Here is a 17,884-nt window from a genome sequence, read left to right on the forward strand (position 1 = left end):
ACGCGGGAGACCGGGGTTCGATTCCCCGAAGGGGAGCTTAGTTTTTGTTTCTTTCTTGCATTATGCGTCATATCAGAACAGCGCTTGCCGTCTTTCTTGCACCTCCTCGTTAGTATAGTGGCATTCTACTTCCGGCCCCCGGCGTGTACGGACGGTGAATCATGAGCTCCGGCGGAGCGGCGATTGCGGCCCAGGCTGGCCGCGGTAACAGGCTTAACAGAAACGACGATAAGGAATATCAGATAATTTTGCCGCATCTGCCCACCGGACGTGTTGTTTTCAACACAGTTTTTTTGCACGGCGACGTACGAGTGCGACCTTTCAGGGTTGAAGATTTCCGGGACGCCCTGGCCAAGATTGGTACGCTCCCAGACGTGGTGGCCTTGGGGGCCTACCAAATAAACCATGTCTGGGCGGTGACTTTGAACAGCACGGAAGCAATCAAGCGGCTGCTACCCTTTAAAGAGCTTCAAGTGAAAGGTCGACGGTGTATCGTCATTGACCCGGAGGACCAACAGGTGAAGCTACGGCTCCACTGGATGTTGCATGGCGTGGCGGATGAGGATATCCGAACTGCTTTTGCGGCTTTCGGTGAGGTGACCGAAGTGGCCCGTGAGCGGTGGCGAGTCCAGGGCGTGCACGAAAAGGGCTCAACAACGAGAACCGTGCTTCTGAAGTTGAAGCCTGGGATGAGGATAAAAGATCTGCCTCACCAGATAAGAGTAGCAGGGGCGTTGGCCCTTGTTGTGGTGCCTGGGCGGCCAATGCAGTGCCTGCGCTGCCGCGGGACCGGTCATGTGCGCCGGGAATGTAAGATTCCGCGGTGTTCGACATGTAAGCGTTTCGGCCACTCCGAGGAAGATTGCGTACGAACGTACGCATTGGCAGCTGCACCAACAGCGAGGGCGGACATGACAGAGCACCAAATGGATCTCGCAGAGACGGAGGAGGCCGCAAAAGGGGTCGGAGAAGCTGAAAAGCTAACAGCAGCAGCAGGCATGTTAGTGCCCCCGGGGGGTGGGGACGAGATGCTCGGTGGACCAGACAGGGAAGTGGCACTGCCAAGCAACGGACCGTCGGAGGAAGAAAGGGTGAGCAATGCCGAGAGCTCAAAAATTGAACTTCCGGAGTCTGCGGGCAGACGGGGGACCCTCGAGGGGAGCAGCGGCCGAGCGACCAACGTCCAGGGCCCTGCGAAGCGTGCCCACGACGGGAGCGCCAGTGAGACGAACGAGGCAGAGGCAGCTAGCAACGACGAGCCGCCGATAAAAACGCCAATAGGGAGGAGGGCGACCTTCAAACCAAGATCGAATGTCTCGACGGACAGGAGAGCTGCCGAAAAGCCGCCCCTGTCACAAGGTCTGCCAGTCCAACCCTCATGGCTCTGGCGTCAACGAAAGCGTCTAGCGCCATGCTAGACGTGAAAGGTAAGCACCATGCTCTTGGCCTCTTTTCACTCTAAGAAAATGGCTTATGTACTGTCACTAAAGGTTGCGACCCTTAACGTGAGAGGTCTAGCAGCGAAAAGGAAGCAGAGCCAGGTCCTGCGCCTTTTAAATGAAAATGACATTGATATACTTGGAGTTCAAGAGACAAAAGTCGAGGGTGAACAAGAGACCGAGAGCATGGTGCAACGTTTCACGTCGCGGTTTTACGCAGTTGTCAGTAATGCAGTCGGTACTTCTGCTCGATGCGTCCTGTTTGTGAAGAAGTTGCCGGGTCTTGTAGTGCAGTCGCATGCTTGTTTTCCGTCGGGTCGGGGTGTGGTCCTCGATTTTAGTTTTTGCTTGGCTGAGTGGCGTGCTGTTTGTATATATGCACCTACGGTAGTTGATGAGAGGGCTGCTTTATTTGATTTTGTTGAAGAGTAAACACGGATAAGCAACTTGTCTTTCTGGGAGATTTCAATTGTGTACTGAGCTCCGGTGACAAAACTAGCCTTCGTACATTTAGGGATCGTAGCACAGAGGTACTTTCGGGCTTGATTGACGAGTTTGCACTGGTGGACGTTGCAGAGTGTCTCACGAGCGAGCGACGGGTTCAGTATACTCATTTTCAGGGTGCTAGCCACGCCCGCCTTGACAGGATTTATGTGTCCGCTGAACTGGCTCCAAAATGCCAGGATTATTATGTTTTGGCGGTAACGTACTCAGATCACTGCATGGTTCTGTGTACAATTGGAACAAGAAGGGGAGGTAGCGGTTTTAATTGGGAATTGTGGAAGTTAAATAATAAACTGCTGAACGACGAGCAATTCACCAGACTAGTAGAAGAAGAAATAGGTAAGATTTGTCAGGAGGACACCCCCGAACTGGGTCAAGAACTGGAACTGTGTAAGCAACAAATTAAAATCAAAGCTATAGAAAAGGCCAGCTGCATAGGGTTTCAAGAAAAACAAAATGAAATGCATTTAAGATCTTTGCTAGATAAATTGTTAGCCCTGGAGTGTAACACGCCAGGGTTATACATGGACGACGTTAGAAAAATAAAACAAAGACTTCAACTGAATGACGAAGACCGTTATCGCGGAGCACTGGTGCGTGCGAGAGCGGAAAAATTGGCCATGGATGAGACGCCGACAAAAAGATCGTTGGGAATAGAAAAAGCAAATGCAAGGCGAAATCACGTGGCAGAGCTAGATTGGGCAGGACGCACAGAAACCGATAACGAAGGAATCGCGAAAGCTTTCGGGAGTATTATGAAGATCTATTTTCGTCCCGAGAGGTTTATTTGGACCGTTTTAAAGAATCCTTTCTTGACGCGATGCCAAAAATTGACGAGGAACAAAAAGAAAGACTGGAGCGGCCAATAAGCGAAAAAGAAGTGCAGCAGGTAATAGAAAATTTAAACCCAGGGAATTCACCCGGGCCTGATGGCCTGAGTGCGGCTTTTTATAAAGCGTTCAAGGAACAGCTATCTCCTTTGTTGTGTGCCTTATTTAATGAAGCGTATGAACTGAAGGCACTGCCTGCGTCTTTCGGATCGTCGCACACAGTACTTATTCCGAAAACTGACCAACCAGATAAGCTTAGGCAGTTGTCTTACAGGCCCATTGCTCTGACAAACGTTGATTACAAGATTTATATGAAGGTGCTTGCTGGCAGACTACAAACGGTTATATGCGAACTAGTGGGCCCTCACCAAACGTGCGGTATCAAACGGCGATCTATCTTTCAGAACATTCACAAAGCGCGAAGTGTGCTCGAATGCTGCGATGCAACTCATGCATGTGTTGCGTTACTGCAGTTGGACTTGGAGAAAGCTTTTGATTCTGTGGCACATACTATTCTGTTCAGTATATTGGACTATGTTAATGTCGGCTCTGTTATTCGAGACGGAGTGGCTTTGGCGTACCGTAACTGCACTACGAGATTAATTGTCAATAAGTCACTGGGGGCCCCCATCAACGTACGACGTTCGGTGCGCCAAGGTTGCCCCCTCAGCCCTCTTTTGTTCGGCATTTATATTGAAACGTTGTGTTTAAGCATCCTACAAAACAATGGCATTGATGGTTTTCGACTGCAGGAGTCAGAAGTCAAATTGCTGGCTTACGCAGACGACGTTGCGGTTTTTTGTGTAAATAAGCAGAGTATAAAGAGGACAGTGGATGTGGTAAAACATTTTAGCAAAGTCACAGGGAGTAAAGTTAACTGGTTTAAGTGCCTGGGATTTTGGCACGGAGAATGGCAGCTGACCCCCGACACTTTCGCTAATGTGCCGTGGGTTACAACGCCTGCAAAGTACTTGGGTGTGCCCTTGAAATTTTACAAGGAAAGCGAGCCATACTGGCTAGAGCAGGTCAAAGAAACCCGTGAAAAAGCGGAGAAATGGAAAAGCGCTCAATTATCAATATTTGCAAGAGCCGCAGTTTGCAACCTGTTTTTAATTAGTAAGTTATGGTATGTTATGCAAGTGTTGCATTGCTCCCATGTAAATGTGCAAAAATTGCATCGAGTTTTTGCGTTGTTTGTTTGGGCCTCGAGTTGGGAGAGGTGCAGTCGGACAAATTTGTTCCGGCAGGTGAAGCATGGGGGGCTTGGTCTGGGTCATTTGTTTGTGCGACAGATTGTCAACCGGTTTATGCTTTTAGGGATGCCAGCAATCCTTTCCTGCGCACAGTGTGTCAACAAAGACTTGGTCGAGCGTTGCCTGATTTCGTAGTTTATACTCAATGTATGCCTGGCTCTCTGTTTGGATTCTTTAGGGAAATTGTTTTGAGCGTGAAATTCTTAAGCGCACGTTTTTCGAAAGAGTATTTAAGTAATGTTAACAGGAGAACATTATACAAGGATGTTTGTGAAGTGGTGTTCCCGGTGCCCTTGTACCGAGCTTTATACTATGGAGGCACAGGAAGTAATGTATTAAAACGCGTAAAGAAAATGCAAGTTTCTCCGGGAGCTAAAACGTTTTTCTTTATGCTACATACGGGTACTTTGAGTGTAAAATCATTTATGGAGGAGAAGGGTATGTTCCTACCGTGGGGGGCCAAATGTCTCATCTGCAAACAGCCAGAGACAATAGATCACGTGTTTTTGCATTGCTGGGAGGGGGTATATTTGTGGGATGTTCTGCAAAGGACAATAAAAAAACAGTTGCCACTTGATTCCCATGGCATTAGGTATTTGCCATTGGATAACCACGATGATATGCCGTTAGACCAGGTTATGTTAATGTGCCTCCACAGTATATGGCGCGCACGAATGGCTGGTTATCACTGCGATCCAGATGCACGGCCAGCCCGCATGTATTTCCGTGAAAGTGTGCAGCGATGGCTCGACGTGCTTAAATTGCAACCATGTGCTCCTGAGTGGCTGTCAAAGCTGGAACCTTTGACGGTGCTCAAGGAATTTTAACATGACAATGCCTGCCCCTCAGTGGATGTTAGGCAACGCTAGCTACCTTTGTGTACATATATTATTCCTTTTTTCCTTTTGTTTTGAGTTCCAGTGCGGTGTATTTGTGTCAAAGCCAGGCAATAAAAAAAAAAAGTATAGTGGCCAGTATCCCCGCCTGTCACGCGGGAGACCGGGGTTCGATTCCCCGACGGGGAGCTTAGTTTTTGTTTCTTTCTTGCATTTTGCGCCATTTCAGAACAGCGCTTGCCGTCTTTCTTGCACCTCCTCGTTAGTATAGTGGCCCGCCAGTGAACGGACGCAGGATGCAGGGCTCCTCAGGAGCGGCTTCAGCGGCCATGTCAGGCCGCGGTAACAGGACTGCGGAACAGGACAATACTTACCAGGTTGTTTTGCCTGCACTGCCAACAGGTCGGTTTGTTTTGAATACCGTTTTTTTGCATGCCGATATCAGGGCCCGCCCATACCGGGTGGAAGATTTCCGGGATGCTTTGGCGCAACACTCGCTAATCCCCGACGTTATCGCAATGGGGGCGTATCGGATGAGCCACGTCTGGGCCGTCACTCTCAAAGATACTGAAGCGGTGAACAAGATTGTAAGTGTAGGTGAGCTGTGTGTAAAAAACGGTCGCTGCTTGGTGATTGACCCGGCGAACCAGGACGTGCGACTCAAACTTCACTGGCTGCTACACAACGTGCCAGACGAGGATGTTCGTGCTGCATTTTCGCCGTACGGAAAGGTGTCGGAGGTTTCCCGGGAGCGCTGGCGTGTTAAAGGTATGCTAGAAAAGGTCTCCACCACTAGACTCGTCACGCTGAAGCTGAACGCTGGCTTGAAGCTCGACGACCTTCCGCATCAGTTGAATGCTAGCGGCGAGCCGGCGCTAGTGATTGTGCCAGGCAGACCCCCGTTGTGCCTACGCTGCCGGAGTACGGGTCACATCCGCAAAGAGTGCCGGGTTCCTCGCTGCGGAACCTGTCGACGGTTCGGGCATGAAGACAGCCAGTGTGCACGAACCTACGCTAGCATTGCCGGGCCTGGGACCAGCGATGACTCGTCGGAGTTAATTATGGACGAGGCGGATGCGGAGGAGGCTGCTGACATTAGAGGTCAGTCAATGAAACAGGACGCGCCTTCCATGACGGTTTTAACAAAGGATAAGGTGACGGTCTCAAATGAAAAGAATGAACCTCGGCATGTCTTTAACGCTCCATCCCAGGACCATGAAAGCGAGTCAAAGGAAGGGTCAGAAGACTTAACCAAATTTTCTGACGCTGAGGATCATCTCAGTACTGAGCCTTCCTGTACTGATGCCATGGAGGTTGGGCCGGAGACAGCAGCCTTAATTGCCGCGAAACGTCCGCACGAAGAAAGCGTCGAGGAGACTCAGCTGCCAGGCGGTGTTTGTGGTGAGCCACCTCCGAAAACTGCGGGCATCCGAAGAGCAACTTTGCGACCGAAGCCGAACCTCTCGGCCGACACGCGGCAGGCGGGGAAACCGCCTCCGTAGTTTTGTGGTGACCTGAACGATTTGTGGGTCGGCTGCCTACCGACAAGCGTCAGGAACATTCTGCAACCAAGAGGGGCGTGTGTGCAAAAAAAAAAATGAAAGACGGTGCTTGGACTTCGTTTGAATGCAGCCCGCTGTTCTGCTGGGAGGACATTACATGCACACATACGCCGCTGTTCTTCAGAAGCGGAGGCCACGCAACCATGAAGGTAGGCACCATGCTGGTACGGGCGTCTCTTTCTAATTCATGACTCTTAAGCTTAATTTGCCGTTACATGTAGCTACTTTGAATGCCGGAGGGCTGGGAGCGAGAAGGCGACAATGCCAGCTCAGTCGCCTCCTTTTGGATAATGATATAGATATAGCAGCTGTGCAAGAGTCAAAGATTGAGAGCCAAGAAAGCACTGACCATATGGTGGCTTCTTTTCAAGCAAACTTTTATGTGTGTGTATGCCATTCTGTTGGTGTATCGGGTGGATGCCTTTTATTTATACGTAACACGCTGGAAGTAAGCGTAGAGTCCGTTTTTGCCTGTCCGAGTGGTCGGCTTTTGGTTACTGATTTTACGTACTGTAATTTATTCTGGCGTGTTGTGTGTGTGTATGCTCCCAATTCAAAATGCGAACGTGAATCATTTTTTGAGTCTATTGAATTGTGGCTGAAGACTGACAAAATCTTGCTTGTACTTGGTGACTACAACTGTGTGTGCTCAGCTGTGGACCGAGCGGCAAGGTGTAAACCTCGAACAGACAGAAGCTCCGACCTGTTGAATGCACTTGTGCATGAGTATGGCCTTGATGATGTTGGCAGTGTGTTCTCCACTGGAAACCAGCCAGAGTTCACGCACTTTCAGCGAGATAGCCATGCTAGATTGGACAGGGTGTATGCCTCGGTTGATCTTGTTTCCCTATGTACTGCATATGAGGACAAGCCTGTATCTTTCAGTGATCATTGTCTTGTGAGTGCAGTGTTTGGTAGAAAAGGAAAGATATCGCGCTTTAACTGGCACCTATGGAAACTGAATGCCAAGCTTCTCGTCGATCAAGAGTTCCTTATGGAAGTTAAGACCGAGTTTGAAAATCGTCTTGCTATGCGACCAGTAAGTTTTGCAGCGGAATGGGACAGCTTCAAAGAGTGGGTCAAATTGAAATCATTAGAAAAGAGCAGTAAGGTGCGGTATAAAGAGAAAGAAAAAGAAAAAGAACTGAATGAACGACTCCAGTTTCTTTTGAGCATGGAACGTTCTGTGCCAGGGCATTTCGCCAGTAAAATACGAGAGATAAAAAGTGAGTTGGAAACAATCGACAGTGAAAGATACAGAGCGGCTGTTATACGTGCAAGGGCTGAAAAACTTTGGGCTGGAGAAGTACTGACAAAACGAGCCCTAGCAGACGAGAAAAGATACGCCTGCCAGAAAGAAATAGGAAGTATAAGATATGCCGGCCATATCACTGAAGATGCTAAAGATATTCAGCGTGCTGTAATAGAGCACTACAAAGAACTGCTTAGCGCTATGCTTCAGACTGTAGGCGGCTTTCGAACAGGTTTTCTAAGACTGATGCCTGCACTAGATGACGAAAGTAAAGCGCGCCTAGAAACACCGGTAACGTTGCAGGAGATACTACCTGCAATAGATGACCTGACACCTGGGAAGGCCCCTGGGCCGAATGGTCTAAGCGCCGCATTCTTTAAAACTTTTCAGCAGTATGCGGCTCAGTTTATGCTCTGTGTAATCACTGAAGCTTACGAACATAATACTGTCCCACTGTCTTTCTCTACATCGCACATTGTTCTAATACCCAAGACAGATGATCCGGAGAAACGACAGTTCGTGGGGTCATATCGACCGATAAGCCTCACCAATGTTGACTATAAGATGTACATGAAGGTTTTAGCAAAAAGACTGCAAAGCGTAATAAAAACAGTGGTTGGGCTTCATCAAACGTGTGGCATCAAGGGTCGATCCATTGCCACGAATATACATGTCGCAAGAACCGTATTAGAATGCGTTGATGCACTCGCTGGTCAGATAGCCATGATGCAATTCGATTTGGCGAAAGCCTTTGACCGTGTTTCTCACGAAATTCTTTTTTCCATTTTGGAGCATTCTAACCTTGGTGACGTCATAGTGGAGGGTGTTAAAATGGCTTATGCGAACTGCACGACCCGTATTATTGTGAATGGTGAACTGACTGACAGCATCGCAGTACGGTCATCAGTAAGGCAGGGCTTCCCGCTCTCACCCCTGCTTTTTGCACTGTATTTAGAGCCACTTTGCTTGGCTATCATTGATAGCGATCCCATTTTAGGATTCAAGCTGCAATCAGCACACGTGAAAATGCTAGCATACGCTGATGACATTGAAGTCTTTTGTGCAACTAGAAAGAGCATCTGTGAAGTCAATGGTGTCGTCCAAACATTTTGTGATCAAACCGGATGCAAGATCAATTGGGAGAAAAGCTCTGGGTTTTGGCACGGTGATTGGGACGTGACACCTGATTTCTTCTGTAAGCTGCGATGGCCTGCTCTCCCAACACGTTATCTAGGCGTGCCTTTAGAATGTTATCAAGATCCCAACGAGCACTGGGTGGAAGAAACATCCAGAGTGAAAGAAAAAGCGGATGCGTGGCAAGGAAGGCAACTGTCAATGTTTTCGCGCGCTTATATTTGCAATGTTTTTCTTATTTCGAGGCTGTGGTACCTCATAAATGTGTTGTGTGTCTCACGAACCTCAATTCAGAAAATGCACCGCGTTTTTGCTGTTTTTATTTGGGCATCCACATGGGAAAAAACCGCCCGGATGAATTTGTTTAATTCTGTTAAAAGGAGCGGGCTTGGCTTTGCACATCTGTTCATGCGTCAGGTGGTCTCGCGATTTATATTCCTCCGTGATCAAAAAGATACCTTTCTAAGAACTGTGATGCAAGTGCGATTGCAGAGGCTGCTCCCTGAATGGATTGTGTCATGTGAAAACATGCCTGGTACTGTGGCTGGCTACCTGCGCGAGGTTGTTTTCTCGTGCAAGTTGCTAGAAGTGCGGTTTTCTTTTGATTATCTCTCCAATGTTCAAAAAATAACTGTATAAAGATCTCATTGACGTGATGCTGCCGGTGCCTTTTTACCGGGCATTACACTGTGGAGGCCCAGGGCAGGGCGCTTTGAAAAGAGTTAAGATGCCCGTGAGGCCATCAGCTAAAACGTTCCTTTTCAAACTTCACTCCAATACGCTCCCTGTTAAAACCTGGTTGAATGAAAAGGTATCTTCATCCCATAGACAACAAATTGCCTGTTGTCCGAAAAACCGGAAACAATTGAATACGTTTTCTTACAGTGTTGGGATGCTGTCTTTCTATGGGACGTCCTCCAAAGGACAATTAAAAAGGAACTTCCATTAACTCCTTACGGTATAAGATTCCTACCAGTGCAGAACGATGATGCACCTTATGATTTAATTATGCTTCTTGGCCTCCATAGTTTGTGGAAAACACGATTGCAGGTGCGTCATGCAGATATAGATACACGATCTGCGCGTGAAAACTTTAATGAAAGTGCTGTGTATATACGAGAAACTTTCAGGATGCAGCAGGATCCGCTACAATGGCATTCTCTCTTTGATGAGTTGGTGCACTTGAAAAGATTTTAGCCGCGTACGCGTTAGCTCAAGTGTAGTTGACGTGTTTTATCATGTGTTTTTTTTTTTCACGGCAATATAGAAAAAAAAAGAGTTAGTATAGTGGCCAGTATCCTCGCCTGTCACGCGGGAGACCGGGGTTCGATTCCCCGACGGGGAGTTTAGTTTTTCTTTCTTGCATTTTGCGCCATTTCAGAACAGCGCTTGCCGTCTTTCTTGCACCTCCTCGTTAGTATAGTGGCCAGTATCCCCGCCTGTCACGCGGGAGACCGGGGTTCGATTCCCCGACGGGGAGCTTAGTTTTTCTTTCTTGCATTTTGCGCCATTTCAGAACAGCGCTTGCCGTCTTTCTTGCACCTCCTCGTTAGTATAGTGGCCAGTATCCCCGCCTGTCACGCGTGAGACCGGGGTTCGATTCCCCGACGGGGAGCTTAGTTTTTCTTTTTTGCATTCTGCGCCATTTCAGATCAGCGCTGCAGTTTTCCCTGCGCCTCCTCGTTAGTATAGTGGCCAGTATCCCCGCCTGTCACGCGGGAGACCGGATCAGCGCTGCCGTTTTCCCTGCGCCTCCTCGTTAGTATAGTGGCCAGTATCCCCGCCTGTCACGCGGGAGACCGGGGTTCAATTCCCCGACAGGGAGCGTAGTTTGTGTTTCTTTCTTGCATTTTGCGCCATTTCAGAACAGCGCTTGCCGTCTTTCTTGCACCTCCTCGTTAGTATAGTGGCCAGTATCACCGCCTGTCACGCGGGAGACCGGGGTTCGATTCCCCGACGGGGAGCTTAGTTTTTGTTTCTTTCTTGCATTTTGCGCCATTTCAGAACAGCGCTTGCCGTCTTTCTTGCACCTCCTCGTTAGTATAGGATTCCACTTCCGGCCACCGAGCGTGACGGACGTGATTATCATGGGCTCCCAAGGAGCGGATTTAGCGGCCCAGCTGGGCCGTGGTATCAGGAGCACGGAAAGGCCTACCAAGGATTATGAACTGGTTCTACCGCATCTGCCTACAAGTTCGAGTGTTTTACATACTGTTTGTTTGCATGGCGACATAAAAGCCAGGCCATACCGGGTGGAGCACTTTCGAGACTCCCTCGCTCGTCTTTCACTGCTGCCGGAAGTGGTTGCCCTCGGGGCATACCAAATGAATCACGTGTGGGCGGTAACGTTTAAAGGTGAAGAGGCGAAAGCGAAGATTTTGGAAGCCCAAGCTATTGAAGTGAAGGAACACCGCTGCGTAGTCATTGACCCCTGTAACCAAGGCATCAGGCTGAAGCTTTTCTGGCTGCTTCACGGCGTGCAGGACGATGATGTGCGAGCGGCGTTGGCAGCTTTTGGAAAAGTGACTGAAATTTCAAGAGACAAGTGGAAAGTACAAGGGTGTGTCGACAAGGCTTCAACGACACGAACGGTCACGCTGAAGCTAAAAGTGGGCGTTACCATTGAGAGCCTGCCGCATCAGCTTCGGGTCGCCGAGGACGTCGCACTCGTCCACGTCCCAGGCAGAGCCCCGCTTTGCCTCCGGTGCCGCGGGAAAGGTCATTTACGGCGTGAGTCATTTCATTCAAGGTCATTTACGGCGTGCCGCGCTGCGGGCTGTGTCGTCGCAACGGCCATGACGAGTCCCAGTGTGTGCGCACGTATGCCAACGTTGCAGGCCCCGTGCCGAGTGAAGTGGCAGGCGAGCACTTGATGGACGCAGTGGACGCCGAGGAAGCGAGGAGTGGAATCGCTGAGGAGGCAGAACAGAACGAACAGTCCTCTGAGAAGACCCCTGCCCCTAAAGAACACTGTGAATCAGAGTTGATAGTTCCGTTGTCTAATGTCGCTGGGACCGAGACACCCTCGAAAGAAGACGGCAAAGCCAGTGCTGCACGCCCAGCTTCGGCTACGCAACACAGTGAGGAACAGGGGGACACTGAAGCTGAGATGCCAGCTGCTTCTACCTTGCCTGTGAAGCGTGTGCACAAAGACAGTGTCAACGAGGGATCAACCCAAGGAGGAGCGGAAAACGAACAGCCTCCACTGAAGGCGGCCCCCCTTCGCCGGGCGTCCTTCAAGCCAAGGCCAAACGTGCCCCCAGACCGGAGAACTGTGTCACCTGTGCCTCCGCCATAGCGGGGGTGCCCTTTCCGGTCGAGACGTTACAAGCCTGGTCCATGATCGGGAGCAGCGCTTGGAACGACGGACGGACCCGCCAAAAAGGAAGAATGGTCATCCCGTGCAACAGATCAACCGCAATGCTGTCTTTCTGCAAAAGCGATGTGAGTGATATATGTTTCGCGATTTATAATTTCTTGAGATGGCGACCAATTTAACCACTAGCTTGCGCGTAGCCACGCTAAATGTGAGGGGGCTGTCAACGCGTCGGAGACAACTGCAGCTGAACCGCATTCTGCTGGAAAATGAAATTGATGTGCCAGCAGTTCAAGAGAGCAAAATGGAAAGCGAACAACAAACAGAAAAAATGGCTGAAATATATCGTTCTAGATATAGTGTTTGCGTTTGTCATGCGGTTGGAAGATCGGGGAGATGTGTCATTTTCATTCGAAATTGCATAGAGTGTGTGCAGTCTGTGTTCTCGTGTGAGAGTGGTCGGCTTTTGATATGTGACTTCAGTTTTTCTGGATTGGACTGGAGAGTGATCTGCGTTTATGCCCCGACTAGAACGTTTGAGCGCGAAGAGTTCTTTCACTATATGAAATCCTTCTTAATACATGAGAGGCGTGTTTTCCTGCTTGGAGACTTCAACTGTGTCTCTAGACCGGAAGATAGAACAACAGACCGTGTCCTTCCTGACAAGAGTGCAGAGTTACTTATTGACATTGTTATTGAGGCAGAGCTGGAAGATGCTGGCTGTATAATGACGCATGAAGGCCAAGCAAAGTTTACGCACTTTCAAGGTAGCTGTCATGCAAGGTTCGACCGAATATATGTTCCCATTGATTGTGTGCCCTTGTGCTCGGAATATCAAACACTTCCCATGAGCTTTAGTGACCACTCCCTCGTAATGATTACTCTAGGCATGAAAAGTAAGGCAACAACGTTCAATTGGGAGCTATGGAAATTTAATGAAAAACTGCTGCAGGATGAAGAGTTTACCACTAAAGTTAAAGAATATATTAAGCATATGTTACAAAATGACTCTAAGTTTATACAAGCATGGGAGCAGTTTAAGTGCGAGATAAAGATAGCTGCTATTGACCGAGCATGCACTCTCCGACGTAAAGAAAGAGAACAAGAAAAAGAACTTCGTAGCACACTTGAATACATGCTTAGCATGGAGAGCGTTAAGCCTGGCTTGTTCGCCCAAGATATTAAAAAGATAAAAACCAAACTTGAGGGGATGGACGAAGAGAAGTATCGCGGTGCGGTGATAAGGGCACGCAGCGAAAAATTGTGGCTCGGAGAGACGCCCACGAAAAGGGCACTTAGTGACGAAAAAAGGTACGCAGTGTCAAAAGAGATAAAAGAAATCTGCTATCAGAACGTAGTTACCTCGGAAAAAAAAAAACGATTGAACGGGCGTTTGTAGAATTTTACAGCGAATTGTTTAGCCTGAAAACACCGGACATTGAACGCTTCAGAAAAGGCTTTCTGTCGCTGATGCCAAGAGTAGAAGACGAAGTGGCGCAGACACTTGAAGCAAGTATTACTTCTGAGGAAATTGAGGCCGCTATCGGGGAATTAAATTCCAGTAAGTCACCCGGACCAGATGGTCTTGGTGCTGCCATATACAAGGCCTTTCCAACTGAAATGGCTGTTTTACTGGAAAGAGTTATTAGTGAATGCTACGAAAAGAACTTACCTCCTCCGTCTTTTGGAATGTCACACATTGTATTAATCCCGAAAACAGATGACCATGTTAAGCTTCAGTCTGTAGCGTCTTACCGTCCTATAAGTCTAACGAATGTTGACTATAAAATTTACATGAAAGTATTAGGGCGACGACTCCAACGTGTAATTACTTCTCTTGTAGGCCCACATCAGACATGCGGTATAAAAGAAAGGACCATTTTTACTAACATACACGCAGCAAGGAGTGTACTAGAGTGTTGTGACGCGATGCATGACCGCGTAGCCATGATGCAATTAGACCTCCACAAAGCATTTGATAAAGTGGTACATGAAATTTTGTTCTCTGTTTTAGAGTACGTCAATGCTGGTTCCGTGATTACAAAGGGCGTGAAAATGGTTTACGAGTGCTGTTCAGCGAGACTGGTCGTGAATAAGCAGTTAACTGATCGTATACCTGTTCAGTCGTCAGTAAGGCAGGGCTGTCCTCTGTCTCCCCTTTTGTTTGCGCTTTATCTGGAGCCTTTCTGTCTAAGATTGCTTACAAGGCCAAACATACGCGGTTATAGATTTTTTCAAAGTGAAGTTCGGGTTTTGGCATACGCGGACGATATTGCGGTTTTTTGTACTGACCATGAGAGCGTGCAAGAAGTTGTAAAAGAAGCCACTGCTTTTTGCACTGCAAGTGGAAGTGAAATTAGTTGGGCAAAGTGTTTAGGATTTTGGCACGGAAACTGGCAATACGCGCCTGCATTATTCTCCAGTATGCAATGGACAACAACGCCAGGCAATTACCTTGGTGTGCCACTAAAGCATTACCGTGAACGCAAGGAATGTTGGGCCGGTGAAGTTGAGCAAGTGAAAACCCAAACAAACAAATGGGGAGGACATAACTTTTCTATGTTCGCAAGAGCTACCGTTTGCAATATGTTCCTAGTTGCAAAAATTTTTTACATGCTGCAAGCGTTATCTATGTCAAGAATCTCTGTTCAAAAACTGCATAGGGTATTTGCCACGTTTGTGTGGGCTTCAACATGGGAGCGTACCAGTCGATGCAATTTTTTTCATACGGTGCACAACGGTGGACTGGGCTTGTCACATTTATACTTAAAGCAGATTGTAACAAGGTTCTTTTTTTTTGCGCGAACAAAGCGTTGTTTTTCTTAGAACGGTAATCCAAGTGCGATTGCGGGATTCACTGCCGGAATATGTAGTTTCCACTATGTCTACAGGGACAATGGCTCTAAGTGCTTTTCTTCGCGAAGTTGTCGCGTCCTTCCAAATAGTGAAGGCGAGATTTTCGAATGAGCATATGTGTACTGTTACGCGAAAACGGCTGTACAAAGATTTATTGGAAACCTTTTTACCTGTGCCTCTTTATCACGCTGTATATGCTTTGGGTCCGGAGCGGGACGTGTTGAAGAGAGTGAAAAGAATGCCCATCAGATCATCCGCTAAATCTTTCTTTTTTCAATTGCATACCGGCACTCTTCCGGTGAAGCCATGGCTGGAAAGCAAAGGCCTTTTCGTGCCTTGGTCTGCTGACTGTTTAATTTGCAAGAAGCTGGAAACCATAGAGCATATTTTCCTTGATTGTCACGATGCGGTTTTTTTGTGGGACGTGCTACAGCGTACTATTAAAAAGGCCTTACCAATAACACCGTTTGGCATACGCTACCTTTCATGCGCCCAGCCAGGAGAAGTGCCCAGGGATTTATTAATGGTCTTGTGTATGCACAGCATACGGAGAACGCGGATGGATGTTCGCCATGAGCATGTTGTCGTACACCCAGCCCATCAATACTTTGTTAAAAGTGTAATGTACACGCGTGATGTTTTCGGAGGGCAATCTGAACCCCCAGATTGGCTGCCAGTCTTGGATAAGCTCATGTCACCTAATCCATTCTACCACAAGAAACCTGTAAGAAAGTGACTTGTGTTTTTAATTCCATGCGACTTTTCATCGTTCTTTGTAGTTGCCAAGTCGGTAATAAAGAAAAAAAAATTCTCGTTAGTATAGTGGCCAGTATCCCCGCCTGTCACGCGGGAGACCGGGGTTCGATTCCCCGACGGGGAGCTTAGTTTTTGTTTCTTTCTTGCATTTTGCGCCATTTCAGAACAGCGCTTGCCGTCTTTCTTGCACTTCCTCGTTAGTATAGTGGCCAGTATCCCCGCCTGTCACGCGAGAGACCGGGGTTCGATTCCCCGACGGGGAGCTTAGTTCTTGTTTCTTTCTTGCATTCTGCGCCATTTCAGAACAGCGCTTGCCGTCTTTCTTCCACCTCCTCGTTAGTATAGTGGCCAGTATCCCCGCCTGTCACGCGGGAGACCGGGGATCGATTCACCGACGGGGAGCTTAGTTTTCGTTTCTTTCTTGCATTTTGCGCCATTTCAGAACAGCGCTTGCCGTCTTTCTTCCACCTCCTCGTTAGTATAGTGGCCAGTATCCCCGCCTGTCACGCGGGAGACCGGGGTTCGATTCCCCGACGGGGAGCTTATGTTTTTGTTTCTTTCTTGCATTTTGTGCCATTTCAGAACAGCGCTTGCCGTCTTTCTTGCACCTCCTCGTTAGTATAGTGGCCAGTATCCCCGCCTGTCACGCGTGAGACCGGGGTTCAATTCCCCGACGGGGAGCTTAGTTTTTGTTTCTTTCTTGCATTTTGCGCCATTTCAGAACAGCGCTTGCCGTCTTCCTTACACCTCCTCGTTAGTATAGTGGCCAGTATCCCCGCCTGTCACGCGGGAGACCGGGGTTCGATTCCCCGACGGGGAGCTTAGATTTTGTTTCTTTCTTGCATTTTGCGCCATTTCAGAACAGCGCTTGCCGTCTTTCTTGCACCTCCTCGTTAGTATAGTGGCCAGTATCATTCTACTTCCGGCCACCGAGCGGGACGGTCGCAGAATCATGAGCTCCAGCGGAGCGGCGACAGCGGCCCTTGCCGGCCGCGGAAACAGGAATCTTGATACGGATGATAAGGACTATGAGTTGATTTTGCCGACGCTGCCTACAGGACGTGTTGTTTTAAACACCGTGTTTTTGCACGGCGACGTGCGCAATAGGCCGTACAAAGTGGAAGATTTTCGCGATGCCCTCGCCAACGTTGGTGCGCTCCCCGATGTTGTGGCGTTGGGGGCGTACCAGATTAACCACGTTTGGGCTGTCACGCTCAGCAGCGCTGAAGCAACGAAGAAGCTGGCTGCTTTGAAACAAGTAGAAGTAAAGGGACGTCGCTGCATCATCATAGACCCAGAGGACCAACAGGTGAAGCTGCGGCTGAACTGGATGTTGCACGGTGTGGCCGACGACGACATCCGGACGGCCTTTGCTGCTTTCGGTAACGTAACCGAGGTGACCCGGGAGCGGTGGCGCGTCCAAGGTGTCAAAGAGAAGGGGTCAACAACGAGAACAGTTCTCCTGAAACTGAAACCTGGTATTAAGACCGATGACCTACCTCACCAGCTGCGAGTCGCCGGTGAGCTGGCCCTCGTTGTGGTGCCTGGTCGGCCTATGCAGTGCCTGCGGTGCCGTGGTAGCGGTCACGTTAGACGAAAATGCAAGGTGCCCCGGTGTTCGAAATGCAGGCGTTACGGCCACGTCGACAGTGAGTGTGTCCGTACATATGTGGTGGCCAGGGGGCTCGCATCGACGGAGGAGATAGCTGAACACCAGATGGACGTATCAGAGGCGGAGGAAGCGGCGAAAGGAGTCGAGGAAGTAGGCAAGCCGGAAGCGACGACTGTCTCTTCTGGGACTTCTAGCAGAAACACAAACGTGTGAAGTGAGGCAGAGAGGCAACCTGAAGAAAAAGACTCGGCAGCGGACTGGGCTGATACTGAGGAGAAGGAAGATAGCTTTTTGGCAGCTATGGAACCCGTGATGATGGCCACGACGAGCAGCGAGGAGCAACAGCAACAGTGTAATGTTCGTGCGGGCAATGTCTCGGCCAAACGGCCTCACGCCCAGACTGGTGATGGAGAGGACAAAACAAAAGCGTCAAGCGTTGAGGAGCCGCCTACGAAAACGGTCCAGTCCCGGCGGTCCTCTCTCAGAGCGAAGCCGAACTTTCTGGGGGACAAGCGGGCCAGCGATAAGCCACCG

The 17,884-nt window shown here is 49.0% G+C and overlaps 7 non-coding genes across 7 annotated transcripts; all 7 read left to right on the top strand.

Annotated features, from left to right (window-relative positions):
• Window positions 1–10,218: 10,218 nt before the first annotated feature.
• TRNAD-GUC (transfer RNA aspartic acid (anticodon GUC)) lies at window positions 10,219–10,290 on the top strand. The gene has a single exon. It is a non-coding gene; the product is annotated as a tRNA-Asp (tRNA).
• A 63-nt stretch (window positions 10,291–10,353) lies between these two features.
• On the top strand, window positions 10,354–10,425 carry TRNAD-GUC (transfer RNA aspartic acid (anticodon GUC)). The gene has a single exon. It is a non-coding gene; the product is annotated as a tRNA-Asp (tRNA).
• Window positions 10,426–10,702: 277 nt separating this feature from the next.
• Window positions 10,703–10,774, top strand: TRNAD-GUC (transfer RNA aspartic acid (anticodon GUC)). The gene has a single exon. It is a non-coding gene; the product is annotated as a tRNA-Asp (tRNA).
• A 5,016-nt stretch (window positions 10,775–15,790) lies between these two features.
• On the top strand, window positions 15,791–15,862 carry TRNAD-GUC (transfer RNA aspartic acid (anticodon GUC)). Its single transcript has one exon. It is a non-coding gene; the product is annotated as a tRNA-Asp (tRNA).
• Window positions 15,863–16,207: 345 nt separating this feature from the next.
• On the top strand, window positions 16,208–16,279 carry TRNAD-GUC (transfer RNA aspartic acid (anticodon GUC)). The gene has a single exon. It is a non-coding gene; the product is annotated as a tRNA-Asp (tRNA).
• A 68-nt stretch (window positions 16,280–16,347) lies between these two features.
• Window positions 16,348–16,419, top strand: TRNAD-GUC (transfer RNA aspartic acid (anticodon GUC)). Its single transcript has one exon. It is a non-coding gene; the product is annotated as a tRNA-Asp (tRNA).
• Window positions 16,420–16,486: 67 nt separating this feature from the next.
• Window positions 16,487–16,558, top strand: TRNAD-GUC (transfer RNA aspartic acid (anticodon GUC)). The gene has a single exon. It is a non-coding gene; the product is annotated as a tRNA-Asp (tRNA).
• The last annotated feature ends 1,326 nt before the right edge of the window (window positions 16,559–17,884 follow it).

Source organism: Amblyomma maculatum, chromosome 9 (assembly GCF_055883805.1).
Source record: "Amblyomma maculatum isolate TAMU_Amacu chromosome 9, ASM5588380v1, whole genome shotgun sequence".
In the NCBI taxonomy this organism is placed as follows: domain Eukaryota; kingdom Metazoa; phylum Arthropoda; class Arachnida; order Ixodida; family Ixodidae; genus Amblyomma; species Amblyomma maculatum.